Here is a 14,351-nt window from a genome sequence, read left to right as displayed (position 1 = left end):
CAAATTCTCATTTATTTGGATTGCACTGACTCAAAATTGCTGATAAACTAGAAACAAGCTAGAATACATCTGACATATAAGAGAAATTGAATAAATATTTGTTGAATGAATGAGTGCATAAATGACATAATCTGTGAACAATGCAGGATTTACAAGCCTTTAGGTAAGATTCAACATAAAGAATGAATGCCCATTGTTCAAGGTTCATCTCAAGCCATAGAATAGATAAAGATGAGATTAAGGATAGGTTCCTTTCTTGAAGGTACTTTCATTTTAAAAACTCTACTAGGAAAAATATAAAAATATAAAATGAGCTATAAAAATTGATTAGAATAAATCATAGTGGGATAAAAAAGAGTAAAGTAATTAAACACTCAGGAATACTTGCACTTCTCAGTCCCAGTAAATATCAAGACTTAAGCATTTAGATAGGAGTTTAACGAATCTGTTACAATTAACCCTTCTGAGTCTATTACAATGGAGACATACTGTTCATCTGTCTTAAGGAAGTCTTCTCAGAATGAAAGGTAGTGCAGATCTGCCCTCTCTTTGGGCCTCTCTGTGTTAACATTATTGGGTAAATTTCATTTCCTTTTTCTGACCCTCACTTTTCTCAGCTACTAAATAAGTGTTTAAAGCATACAGGATGTTTCAAGACATCATCTTGGGAGCTGGAAGCCCTCTCTGTCTTCAGTTCTAGCTTTGCTCATCACTGGGCCATAAGGCAAAACACAAAACTAGGATTTAGGCAGGTGAGACTGGATCAGAACTTTCCACACTTCACACGTTTAGGCATCATAATCACCATTTCGCCAGACTCCTGTGCCACAAAATAACCAACTCTCCAGCCTCTATGATCTGACTTTCTTAGCACTGGCTACTTTGCGCTGTAGAGAGAATATATGCCCAATCATTGGTTAGATGTTTTAGTCCATTTTTTCTAGTAGATACTGAGGGGCAAAAAGGGGGTTATCCCTTTCCTCCCATTCATAAGGTGATAAAGTGCTTTTCAGCATGAAGATAAATGCTGTATTTCATTAGCTGGTCTAGCACCATTCACTTATTGCCAAACATAACAGAGCACAGTCTGAAGGATGTAATATCTTCTTTCTGGGAAAGAAAAAAAAAAGGTATATTGGTCTCTACTTTGTCTTCTGTTCTCTCTATGTATGCATGAGTAATGAGTAAACTCAGACACACACACAATTACTTATTCATTGTTATTAGCTGAGTGTGATTGACATTAGAATTAAGGAAAGAACGTGTGTGTGTTTATGCACATGCGCACTACTCAACATAAATCTATCCATTCAGTAACCATATTCCAAGACTGTTCTGGGGATTACTGCAATCCCCTTGTCATCTCACTGGCTTCTGAAAGGGCTCCACGTTTTGGACTGTATGAGTTAAGTTTAGACAAATGAGTATATTGTTTTCTTCTGGCCTAAAAGATTGAAAGCATAACCCAATTAAGATCAGTGATAAGAAGTGAATTGTTTCTGAGAATCCTAGATGTGAACCTGGAAGTTACAGGAACTCATTTAATACCAATGAGGAGCCATCTGCAAAACATGTATGATGTTCAATAAAAGGAAAATGGAGGTGAGAATTGGAGAGAAAAAACTTGGAATTTGATTTTGATTATACTGTAAGAAGGTTTAAACCAGCTACACTTGGAGTACTACTCAACCATTAAAAAAGAATGAGATCCTATTATTTGTAGCAACATGCATGGAACTGGAGGAAATTACGCTAAGTGAAATAAGCCAGGCAGTAAGACTAACTTCATGTTCTCATTTATTTCTGGGAGCAAAAAATTAAACCCTTTGAACTCATGGAGATGGAGAGAAGAATGATGGCTATCAGAGGCTGAGAAGGGTAGTTGGGGGGGATAGTGGAGATAGTTAATGGGTATAAAAATATGGTTAGATAGAATGAATATCTAGTAGCTGATAGCACTAAAGTGTCACCACAGGCAACAATAACTTTTTGTACATTTTAAGATAACAAGAGTATCATTGGATTTTTCATAACACAATGAAATAATAAATGCTTGAGGTAATGGACACATAATTTAACCTGATGTGATTATTATATATTATATGCCTGTATCAAAATATCTTGTGTATCCAAAATATATATATACTTAATATGTACCCATAAAATTATAAATTAAAGATTGAAAGAATAAACCAGCTATACGTGAAGTCATTTATATGTCTGGACTTTCCAGTTAAATACATTACAGTAGTCTCACCTTATTTATGGGGGATACGTTCCAAGATCCCCAGTGAATGCCTGAAAGTACATATAGTTCGGAAAGATATATATATATCTTTATATATATATGAGACATATATCTTTATAAGAAATATATCCATCTTATACATTGTGTGTATATATATACACACACACTATGTTTTTCCTATAAGCATATGATAAAGTTTAATTTATATATTAGGCACAGTAAGAGATTAACGAAAATAACTAACAATAAAATAGAACAATTATAAAAATATGCTGTAATAAAAGCTACATGAATGTGGTCTTTCTCTCTCTCTCTCTCTTTCTCTCAAAATATCTTATTGTACTGTACTCTCCCTTCTTCTTGTGATCGGCCAATCTGATCAGATAACCCAGAGAGCTACTAAGTGACTGATGGTCAGGTAGCATATACAGCGTGGATAGGCTAAGAAAATAGATGATTCATGTTACTAACGGGAAAGAGCAGGGCAGGGCAAGATTTCATCATGGTTCTCAGAACAGCACACAGTTTAAAATTTATAATTTTTTTTTCTAGACTTTTTCTGGGACCACAGTTGACTGTGGATAACTGAAACTGGAAATTAAAACCATTAATAAGAGGGACTATCATATTTTTAAGGTAATTTGAGTCCCTTCTTAATCTCTTATAACCAAAATAATATAAATAAGACTATAATGTAGTCTTTATCTCAAAGAGCTTACAGATTAGAAGGGAAATCCAATTTGTAAACAGATAACTGCCACTCATTGGGATGCTGTGTTAGAGAAATCTATACAGTTCATTTTTGTAAGGCAAAACACACATACACACATATATACATACACACACACACTCATTTTGGGAGTGGCATACAAGATAGACAAAGGAAGGAAGATGCTTGATCTGTCTTTTAAAAACTGGGCAAGATTATTGAGTCAGATAAGAGAATAGAGATAATTTCAGACAGGGGGTCTCATATGCACAAAGGCACAGAGATGTGAAGGGGCCATGAATCCTTCAGTAAGTCTGGATGGTGAACTGGCTTTGAGGAGGGGATGTGAATGAAGTCGAAGAAATAGTTGGTGCTAGATCTTAAATGCCTTGAGTAGCATGGTCAGGCACCTGGACATTGTCCTGAGTATAAGGAGGAGCCACTGAAGACTCTTGAGCAGTGGAGTGTCCTGAGCACCTATATCCTTCATAAAGTCCACTTTGGGGAGGATGAATTGGGAGCCAGGAGTGTGAAGGGAGAAGAATTAGGACATCTTCACATCAACACAAGGAAGAGGCAATGTGAGATTACAGTAAACTCATAGTAGTAAAAGTAGAAGGAACCTCTAAATAGATATATTAAAGACCATAGCCATTTTATGAAATCTAGCTATCTTTTCTAATATCAATAACCTATTTTGTACTTCCTTAATACTCTTAGGATGCAGTTATGTACATGACTAAGATTACAGATGCTAGAATCAGCCTAGGTTCGTATGAAGCACTGTCACTTAACTAGCTGAGTGCTCTTTGTTAATTACTTTAACTCTCTCCACTTCAGTTTCTTCATCTGCAAAATGGGGATGATCTTGCTATTCATCTTAGGGTGTTACTGTGATAATTAAATAAATGTAAGTGAAAGACTTAGAATAATGCCTGACACATGTAACGTATTCAACAAAGATGAGTCGTCATTATTTTACTTTGCATTTCCTAATATATCCAGTCTTTACAATGGGTAGGTATCATTAGTCACCACCACTCTGATTTTTACAGATGGTAAATTGAGGTTCGAGCAGTCATATGATTAGCCACATGTGTATGTGGCACCTGGTAGCAGAGTTAGGATGCAATCAAAATAATTTGTTTGCCTTGAAAGCCAGTATTTTAGCCTTTGATGTATTATCTTCCATCTGCCTAGAGTACTAATTTCCCTTTGACTCTCAAAGAATTAGCTGCTCTTCACTTAAAGAATTGTATCCTTCACAAAGCCACTCACTGGCAGTCCATATTTTTCCCATTTTTTTTTACATGACTATTGATGATCTAGAATGGGGTCCTTGAAAGGTACGCTTCTGAGTGAGATTTTCAGTTTACCTGAGAGTAGGGGATTACAAAGGAGTTTCACATAGAGGTGTTAGAAGTAGCCTAGGTGCTGGGGATTTATCATATTAAGGGCAGTAGTCTGGCAGAATTACAGATTTTATTGCTGTTTTGTTGTTGATGATGATGATGATTCTGTTATCAAGTAATTGTTAATAATTGCTGCTTTCTGCTGCGTGCAGTGGCTCGTGCCTATAATCCCAGCACTTTGGGAGGCCAAGGCGGGTGGATCACGAGGTCAAGAGTTCAAGACCAGCCTGGCCAACATGGTGAAACCCCATCTCTACTAAAAATACAAAAATTAGCGGGGCATGGTGGCTCGTGCCTGTAATCCCAGCTACCAGGGAAGCTAAGGCAGGAGAATCGCTTGAACCTGGGAAGCAGAGGTTGCAGTGAGCTGAGATTACGCCACTGCATTCCAGTCTGGGTGACAGAGCAAGACACTGTCTTGAAAAACAATAATAATAATAATAATAATAATTGCTCCTTTAATCAACTGGAGTATAGAGTGAAAAATGCAGTGGCGACAGCTGGGATTAGGAAGGTAGTTAAGGCCAAAGCATGAGACCAAAACCACACTAGTGAGTTTGTACTTTCACATCTGTGCTCTGGTACGTCACCTGAAGCCCAAGGCACTGTCTGAGGACAGCAGGTCTGAAAAAGTAATGAAGGTGATGTAGCCCCATCAGAGTTTCGGTTCCTTCACATCAGACCATATAGCGTTAAGGTTTCTATCTTCCCACAGCTCCTGTCATGGAACTTTGGCCAGAGTAGGTATCTAATAAATATTTGTTGAATAAAAGGATAACAAGTAAGGGAAAATAATGATTACAGAGTTTCTATTTGGAGTGATGGAAAAGTTGTGGAAACAGATACTGGTGATGGTTGCACACCAATGTGAATGTCACTGAATTGTACACTTAAAATGGTTAAAATAGCAAATTGTTTGTTATATATAAATATATTTTATTGCAAAAGTGAGTGAATGAATGAATGCAAGAATAAGTAGGATAAAGAGGCAGATGAACACACACACGAATGAACAAATGACTGGATTTCCCGTGTGTTTTCAAGAATTAAATAATTTCCATAGAATGCAAGTACAAGCCTTGGTCTCACACAGCACTGGGTTCTGGCATGCTAAAAGGGAAAGAATGAACTATATTGTTTTATTTAGAAGAACAGCTGTTGATCATGAGCTGTAAATTTTTTCCTAATGTAATGGCCATTGAGAGGAAGCCCTAATACATCACAGAATTTAGCAGTGCCAAAACGGCCGTATCCCTCTAAGGGCCTCATGCGGCTGGCCTGCCCGACAATGCCACTTAAGTGTTCAGAGAAATGCCAAATCCGCCCAAACTGGACCCTGTGGTGGACTGAACTATGTGAACTCATGAGAAATATGCTTCAGTAATCTTTTGTCTTAACAAAAAGTCTTTCTCCAATTAAGACACCAAAAGATAATGCCATAAGCTAAAAAGATTAAAATAAACTACAGTTTAAAATGATAAGTAAGTCTAGATCCATGCTGCTTTCCCACTTCAGCCTTGCATGATTAGGCAGAGGTAATAAGCTGTTGGTAAGATGGTCTGGTATTTTTTATTTGTTATGAATACTCAAGTCACCAGCAAGAGCTGAGGGGTGGTCAGAATTCCATGAAAGTTGAGAGGAAAGAGTTAACGTTTCTCCTTGACATCAGATGAACCTTGTGCCCTGAGTGGGACTCTAATCTGCAACCATCCTCCTTAGATATTTCCCCTTAGTTATGAAGCCTGTGACAGACAGCATGATACAGTGGAAAGAATGTGGAATTTGGAGCTGTTCTGAGTTCAGCTGAAGACTAGGGCCATTTTGTACTTTCACCTGTCAAGTCACTTAGATTCTCCAAACCTGTTTTTCTTTTGTAATGTGATTGGATAAAGCAATCCCTGTCTTTTAGAGAAAAAATACAATAAACGCTAAATATAATATTTAGTGTGTGGTAGACACGATGAATATTCTATGAGGCTAATTGAAATAACAGTGGTCTAGAAGTTAGAAAACAGTTTTAATGATGATTCTTTCACTGACTCTCCAATGACATTCAGAAATTCACTTCATCTGTTTAGGTGTCGGCTTTTTGTTTATATGAATGGAAGGGACCAGATGAATTTTAGAATTCTGCTTAGCTCTGACATTAAACAAACAAACAAAATCTAACTTTAGACAAAGATTAAGGTGGCCTTTCAGTTTCCTGGTTTTGGTAGTTGACCAAGGTGTTATTGCACCAATAAGAACAGAGATTCTTAATACTTTTACATAGAGATCAAATATATGCCTCAATATATGCCAAAAGCCAGTTCCAATATATGCCTCCTCAATATATGCCAAAAGCCAGTTCCAAGGAGAATTAATTTCTTCTGTTAGTCTGTCTCTAAATTCAATCCTTAAGCAATTTGAGATCGAATAGAATAATATCCTGGATGCCACCTGTAGAACCCTTCGATTAGAATGGTGTCTCTTGCCATCAGGGCCTCCAGAATGGAGACCATAATAGGAGACAAGTCGTAAGAATCCGCAGAATGTGAACAGGTGAAGAAAATAGTGAGGCAATTGCCCTGTCACCTACACAGCCCCACAAATATCTGAAAGTCATCTTGATTCCATCTCGTTTACTCTAATCCACTTAATTCATCACTCCACCAATCCCACTGAATCTAACTTCTTTTATTATTATTATTATTATTATTATACTTTAAGTTCTAGGGTACATGTGCATAACGTGCAGGTTTGTTACATATGTATACTTGTGCCATGTTGCTGTGCTGCACCCATCAACTCATCAGCACCTATCAACACATCATTTACATCAGGTATAACTCCCAGTGCAATCCGTCCCCCCTACCCCCTCCCCATGATAGGCCCTGGGATGTTCCCCTTCCAGAGTCCAAGTAATCTCATTGTTCAGTTCCCACCTATGAGTGAGAACATGTGGTGTTTGGTTTTCTGTTCTTGTGATAGTTTGCTAAGAATGATGGTTTCCAGCTGCATCCATGTCCCTACAAAGGACACAAACTCATCCTTTTTATGGCTGCATAGTATTCCATGGTGTATATGTGCCACATTTTCTTAATCCAGTCTGTCACTGATGGACATTTGGGTTGATTCCAAGTCTTTGCTATTGTGAATAGTGCCGCAATAAACATACGTGTGCATGTGTCTTTATAGCAGCATGATTTATAATCCTTTGGGTATATACCCAGTAATGGGATGGCTGGGTCATATGGTACATCTAGTTCTAGATCCTTGAGGAATTGCCATACTGTTTTCCATAATGGTTGAACTAGTTTACAATCCCACCAACAGTGTAAAAGTGTTCCTATTTCTCCACATCCTCTCCAGCACCTGTTGTTTCCTGACTTTTTAATGATCGCCATTCTAACTGGTGTGAGATGGTATCTCATTGTGGTTTTGATTTGCATTTCTCTCAGAAATAATACCACACATCTACAGCCATCTGATCTTTGACAAACCTGAGAGAAACAAGAAATGGGGAAAGGATTCCCTATTTAATAAATGGTGCTGGGAAAATTGGCTAGCCATAAGTAGAAAGCTGAAACTGGATCCTTTCCTTACTCCTTATACGAAAATTAATTCAAGATGGATTAGACACTTAAATGTTAGACCTAATACCATAAAAACCCTAGAGGAAAACCTAGGTAGTACCATTCAGGACATAGGCACGGGCAAAGACTTCATGTCTAAAACACCAAAAGCAACGGCAGCAAAAGCCAAAATTGACAAATGGGATCTAATTAAACTAAAGAGCTTCTGCACAGCAAAAGAAACTACCATCAGAGTGAACAGGCAACCTACAGAATGGGAGAAAATTTTTGCAATCTACTCATCTGACAAAGGGCTAATATCCAGAACCTACAAAGAACTCAAACAAATTTACAAGAGAAAAACAAACAACCCCATCAAAAAGTGTGCAAAGGATATGAACAGACATTTCTCAAAAGAAGACATTCATACAGCCAACAGACACATGAATCTAACTTCTAAATGTCATTAGAATCCATCCAGTTCTCTCCAATACTTACTATATAAATCTAAATCTAATTCATCTCTCACTTAGAGGACTTCATCAGGTTCTAACTGGACCTGTAGCCTCTGTTTTGTATTCTTTTCAAGTCACATTTCAGCCAGTTGTACTTCACAGCCTTCTGTGGTTCCTACTTATCCATAGAATATAATCCAAACTCCTTTAACTGAAGTTGTCTATGCAGTGCTGTCCTTCCAGCCCTCTTTTTTTTTTTTTTTTTTTTTTTTTTTTTTTGAGACAGAGTCTCACTCTGTCACCCAGGCTGGAGTGCAATGACATAATCTTGGCTTACTGCAATCTCTGCCTCTCAGATTCAAGCAATTCTCGTGCCTCAGCCTCCTGAGTAGCTGAAATTATGGGCGTGCGCCACCAAGCCCAGCTATCTTTTTTGTATTTTTAGTAGAGACTGTGTTTCACTATGTTGGTCAGGCTGGTCTCAAACTCTTGACCTCAATGACCCACTTGCCTTGGCCTTCCAAAGTGCTGGGATTACAGGCGTGAACCACCTTATGGGGACCCAGGCCTCTCTTTACCATTGCACTGCATCTCCAACCACTCACTCCTTCCCTTCTTAGCTCCAGCCATCCAAAATTTCTTTCCAATCTTCACATCTGCCACAATCTGACTTAATTTCTGGTCTTCACATAGCTGCTATTCCCTGCCTATAATACTTTTTCTTCCTCTCTTTTTCTCCTCTCCAACCCCCAACTTTCTACCACAATAATTCCCACTGATTTTTCTAATCTCATTTTAAACTTCATGACTTCTAGACACTTATTATTTTCCCCCAACCCATACTCCTATTCACTTCTAGACTAGATTACTATATGTTCTCCTATTACTACTGTAGTTCACCTGTCTTTTTACATTTTATTTTTATTGTCTGTTTATTTGCCTGTTGCAATCTACTAAATTGTAAGCCCTGTGAACACAGATATTCTGATAGTTTTGTTCATCACGGGGGTCTCCAGGACAAAGTGCAATGCATAAATGAAGTATATATGCATACTTACATGAACAAATGAATAATAAACAGGACTAAATCTTGTACATAGTGCTTACTATGTCTTTGACTTTAGACAAATCACTGAAAATCCTGGAAACACTATCTTCAACAGAAAAATGAAAACTAGTTCTCTCACTTCTTTGTTGTTTAATCGAGAGGATTCTGTGAGATCAGGTCTGGGAAATACAAAAATAATGAGATGTGATATGGACAAGCTAGACTGATTATTGTTATTCACTATGTCCTTCCTCCTGGGAGGCATGGCATCTTCAATACTGGGAGAAATTGAAGGAGAGGGCCTCTAAATTCTTTGTAGTATAGTTTAGGGAAATGGTTAGCTTGTTGATTGTTTTAAAAAAAAATTCTCTGAATTCGACTTTAACTTGTCAGTCCTATTAGACTGTACCTTCCAAGAAGAGCCACTTGTTTTTGAAAACAAGTTGTACTCTGTGTTCTGCTGTTACTTAACTCACCAGCACCATCTGCTCTGCTGTTATGCCCAATTTGAATCAGGAGGAAAAGGTTTCTTTCTACTTGGACATTCAAAGGAAAATAACAGACTCTAAGAAAAGTGAAGAAAATGGAGAATATCTGTAGCCCGTCAATTGGGTGATTTTTGTCCCATGTTGCATTTTGTCAAGTCTGCATAAGGATGAGAGTTGGCCTGGAGCCAAGGGTGAGTCAAGCTTGCGTATTCAGGGCTCCGTGCTGCTTGTATGGGCATGCCATTCTAGGAAAAACATGCTGGGCAGATGATGACTTTGTTTGGCCGGTAGAAGAATCCTCTGGATTACAAAGAAAGGGCAACATGCTTTATATCATAATTGTTAGGGCTAAGTGGAGGTGACAAATTCGGTATATCTGTCCCTGGGTATTTATGCATTGATCAGAAAACCACTTCTACGATTGTGTGTGTGTGTGTGTGTGTGTGTGTGTGTGTGTGTGTGTGTGTCGAGAGAGAGAGAGAGAGAATAGAAATTGTGAATTTATCTTGGGTATAATGAAGTTTGTGTATCTGTGTAGTGGATAGTGCAGAACAGAAGGAATAGACAGTAAGAGAGAATATATACATGAAGTTATAAACCAACAAGGCAGAGTGCCTTCCAAATATTCTTCAGCCACAGTCAGATTCTGGTTGAAGCACCATTCTCCAGGATACAAAAAAAGGATTTATTTCTTGGAAACTAAAAATGCAATAAAAGTTGACCCTCAATTTCCTATAAAAACAACAAGTTTCAAGTTAGGCATTCACGTCACTAGGGACAAATCATGTCAAGCAGCCAAAGGAGTCAGCACCAGTCCCCACTGAGGCTGTCCTCAATTGAGCAAAAGATGTTCTTCTAAAGTGACTTGTTCACTTAGCTCCCACCTTCCATTCTGCTCACCCACTGAGCTACCTGCCTGGTCCTACCAGCTCCTTCTCTTCCCCCTCTCTCCTTCTGCTGGGGCCAAGGAGAAGGTGATTTGTCCCAAAGATACTTCCAGCAAAGTTAGCTCTTCTGCCAGAGTAATTTTTAGGTTTAGTGGGGGAAATATCTTGGGTTGAAAATGAGCCATCCCTTTTTTATTATGTAGTAGGACAACTTGATTATGACTGCACTAGTAATGATTGTGAAAATGGGAGAATGGGGTAGAGACATCCGAATGGGTGCAGCTCTCCTCTGACATGGGCTTCTAATGACTCTCAGGGGGTGATTTAAGCTTTTTCCATAAGAGAAGTGTTTTAATTGTCAATTTGGAAACTGATTTTTTTCCTCTAAAGAAACTAAAATTCAACATTTTTCAATATTTTAGTTACAAATATTATATACAAAATTTTATTAACAGCAGCACCACTTCTTGACCATCTGTGTCCTAGCCTGTGGTTGATATCTGATGGACGGAGATTATCTTCAATTCTCCCAGAACTCTCTAAGTTGCTTCCAGATCCTCCATGCACATGATCTTGATCTCACATCAGCGCTTTGCAGAGGGTGATTTCAGAGCAAGGAACAAAGGTACCTTTGGATTACCCTAGGTGATGGAGGTTTATTGTGAAAATACACAAGGACACATAAAGGCACTGAAACTGTCCTGTTTGTTGATGGACCAGGTATCATGCGGAGAATAGGAAAACATTAGTGAAATCGTCATTGGTCTAATAGCCCCAAATCAAATCTTTTGGTCTGCTGTTCTGATGACTCAGTTGCTCCTCATTTCTGCCCCAGCCTCATGTTCAATCATTTCTAAGAAAGAGCAACTAACTGAGCTCTTTGTCACCATATGAGAAAAACATGTCCCTATTGGGTAGAGTTCTTCCTTCCAGGTTTCCACATAGGACACATAGGACATTTGCTAGTCTTGGCTCTTAACTTAAACCCTATTTTCAAGTCCGGTCTGCAGTGGCCATGGTTATTCATTTCCTATAGAACAAATAATGTATTGCCTATAAAGCAAATCATGGCAACCTATAGTTGAGGAAACTCCTACAGATTCTTTGTTTGTTTATTTGTTTTCTGGAGAGGTTATGGAGAGTTTATCATAGCCTGTCAAAGCCCATTTAGAAATAAAGAAACATAGGCTGATGAATTCAAATAATGCATCAAAGCCCACAAAGCGAGGCAGTTGCATTACCTAGATTTAAATCTAGGTCTGTGTCTTCCTTGCTTTGCTTTTCTCATCGTGCTTTACTATCTCCACAATTTTGCAATGGTCATTTATTGAAATATTTATAGCCTTATGATTCTGATTGTTGACTTAGTAAAGACTAATAACAGTCATTTCTCATCTTAAGCTGACATGACACAGAAATGCTAATAAAGAGGAACTAAAAAGTACAGAACAAAATAATGGTGGATTGGAAAGTGTCTTAGGAAAAAAAACAAGATATTACCTAGATCCAAGAGGTCACCTAACTGCCTGTTCATATAAGGAAGGAGAGACGCTCAGAAACACATTCAAAGGAATGTAGGAAAGGACCATTCTTACAAATCTGAGGGTTATTAATAAGTCAGGCTCATGGAAGAGGAGACAAAATCTACTACAGTAGAAAAAGCCTTCTAACCTCCACTATCAGATCTGCTATCAGTTTTTTTCATAATTAGAAGTTAATAAAATTTTTTTAAAATATAAAATATGATGCCTATATTCCTTAAATAATTCATTTAAATATAATGTTAATAAAGTATATATATTGGTTAATAACTTGATTTAGGCCCGAGGCTTTCTCATCCAAGTTGGATCTATTAATTGAAGTGTTATAAGGTCTTTCTTATAGAAATATTATATATAATCTATTTTTTTTATTTAAAGTGAAAGTCAAACTTGAGGAGTCTCAGAAAATAAGTGAGATATGGATCTTTTATCATGACTTCTCAGTCTTATGAAATAAGTTCACCTGATCCTAATTTAATTACAAAATTTGGTTGCCTTTAAAAAACAAATTGTACTTACTGAGATTTTTCAAAGCATTCCACTTAGTTTTTTAGCATCATAGCATAAATATCTTTTCATATTAATATTTTATACTTTTATATATTCCATTGAAATACATAATTATAAGTATAGCTGGCATAAACAAGTTTGGAAAAAGGCACAAGTGGCTCTTCATAAGTATTGAGGAAAGCAATGTGCAAATGTACAACAGAGTAGCCTGCTGCTGTGATTGGTGAGATGCCAGTGGCACCTGTCAGTAATTTATAGGGAATGGAGAGCATCAATTAATTTGTCAAACCCCTTCTGTAGAAGTTTGATTAAAAAAAAAAAAACTTTCAACATATGGAAGTTCTAAAATATTTAAATTCTGTATTTCTAATGTAAAGTATCTAAAATTGTTAAACTTTGTGTTTTTCACAGAATGAGATCAAGAAGATATATGTGGCCAGGCATGGTGGCACACACCTATAATCTTAGCACTTTGGGAGCAGAGGCAGAAGGATCACTTGAGGCCGAGAGTTTGAGATCAGCCTAGGCAACACAGCAAGATCTCCTCTGTATAAAAATGTTAAAAATAAGCCAGATGTACTGGCATGTGCCTATAGTTCTAGGTACTTGGGAGGCCGAGGCCAAGTGTTCAAGGCTGTAGTGAGCCATGCTCACATCACTGCACTCTAGCCTGGGGGACAGACCAAGACTCTCTCCCTCACTGCCCGCCCCTCCCAAAAAAAAAAGAAGAGGAAGAGGAAGAGGAGGAGGAAGAAGAAAAAGAAGAAGAAGAAGAAGAAGAAGAAGAAGAAGAAGAAGAAGAAGAAGAAGAAGAAGAAGAAGAAGAAGAAGAAGAAGAGGAGGAGGAGGAGGAGGAGAAGGAGGAGGAAGGTGGCATGATGCTGCCAAGCTGAGGAGTGCCAAGTAGAAATAATCCCACACATGACTTTTCCTTAAGTGAGCTATTAAATATTTTACAAGGTCAAGAATTTGGTGGCATGGAAAAGAAAGTCAATTTACCATCTTTATAAATCAATTACCAAATTATTATTTTTTTTAATTATATGAATTTGTATGACTCCATAGTAAAAACATCTGCCCTTTACTCCAGATACTTTCTGGGAGTTTTGGGGATAATATAGTGAACATATCAGTTAATATTTTTTTGATTGTAAGTGGAAAAACCAAACCAAACCTGAAGGTAGATAAGGACATACACACACACAATTTTTGTAAAGGATACAAGTCTGTTTCAAGAAATCCAAATAAGACTTGAACTACCAGACCCCAATGTGAAAGTCAAATTCTAAGATGCTCTCACAATTCCTGCCCCCTTGTACACATGCTGTGTTTAATTTCCTCTCATCAAGTGTGGGTCTGCCTTTTGAATATGATGGATAGCCACTCCATTATTATGTTACATTTTATAAGACTCTGTCATCACAGACTAGAAGACGTTGTCCAATAGTCTTCAAAAGAAGTAACCTGTCATGTTGTGAAAGGGCCATTGTAATCCAAGT

General features: G+C 37.6%; 2 long non-coding RNA genes across 3 annotated transcripts in view; one reads left to right on the top strand and one right to left on the bottom strand.

Annotated features, from left to right (window-relative positions):
* The window catches only part of LOC105492802 (uncharacterized), a 323,274-nt gene that overhangs the window by 82,843 nt on the left and 226,080 nt on the right, over window positions 1-14,351 (bottom strand). The window lies entirely within an intron of this gene.
* On the top strand, window positions 9,946-13,549 carry LOC105492801 (uncharacterized). The gene is made up of 3 exons (XR_011606450.1): window positions 9,946-10,105; window positions 11,257-11,426; window positions 13,264-13,549. It is a non-coding gene; the product is annotated as an uncharacterized lncRNA (long non-coding RNA).

Source organism: Macaca nemestrina, chromosome 8, assembly GCF_043159975.1.
Source record: "Macaca nemestrina isolate mMacNem1 chromosome 8, mMacNem.hap1, whole genome shotgun sequence".
Classification (NCBI taxonomy): domain Eukaryota; kingdom Metazoa; phylum Chordata; class Mammalia; order Primates; family Cercopithecidae; genus Macaca; species Macaca nemestrina.
This window is presented reverse-complemented; position numbering and strand designations above follow the sequence as displayed.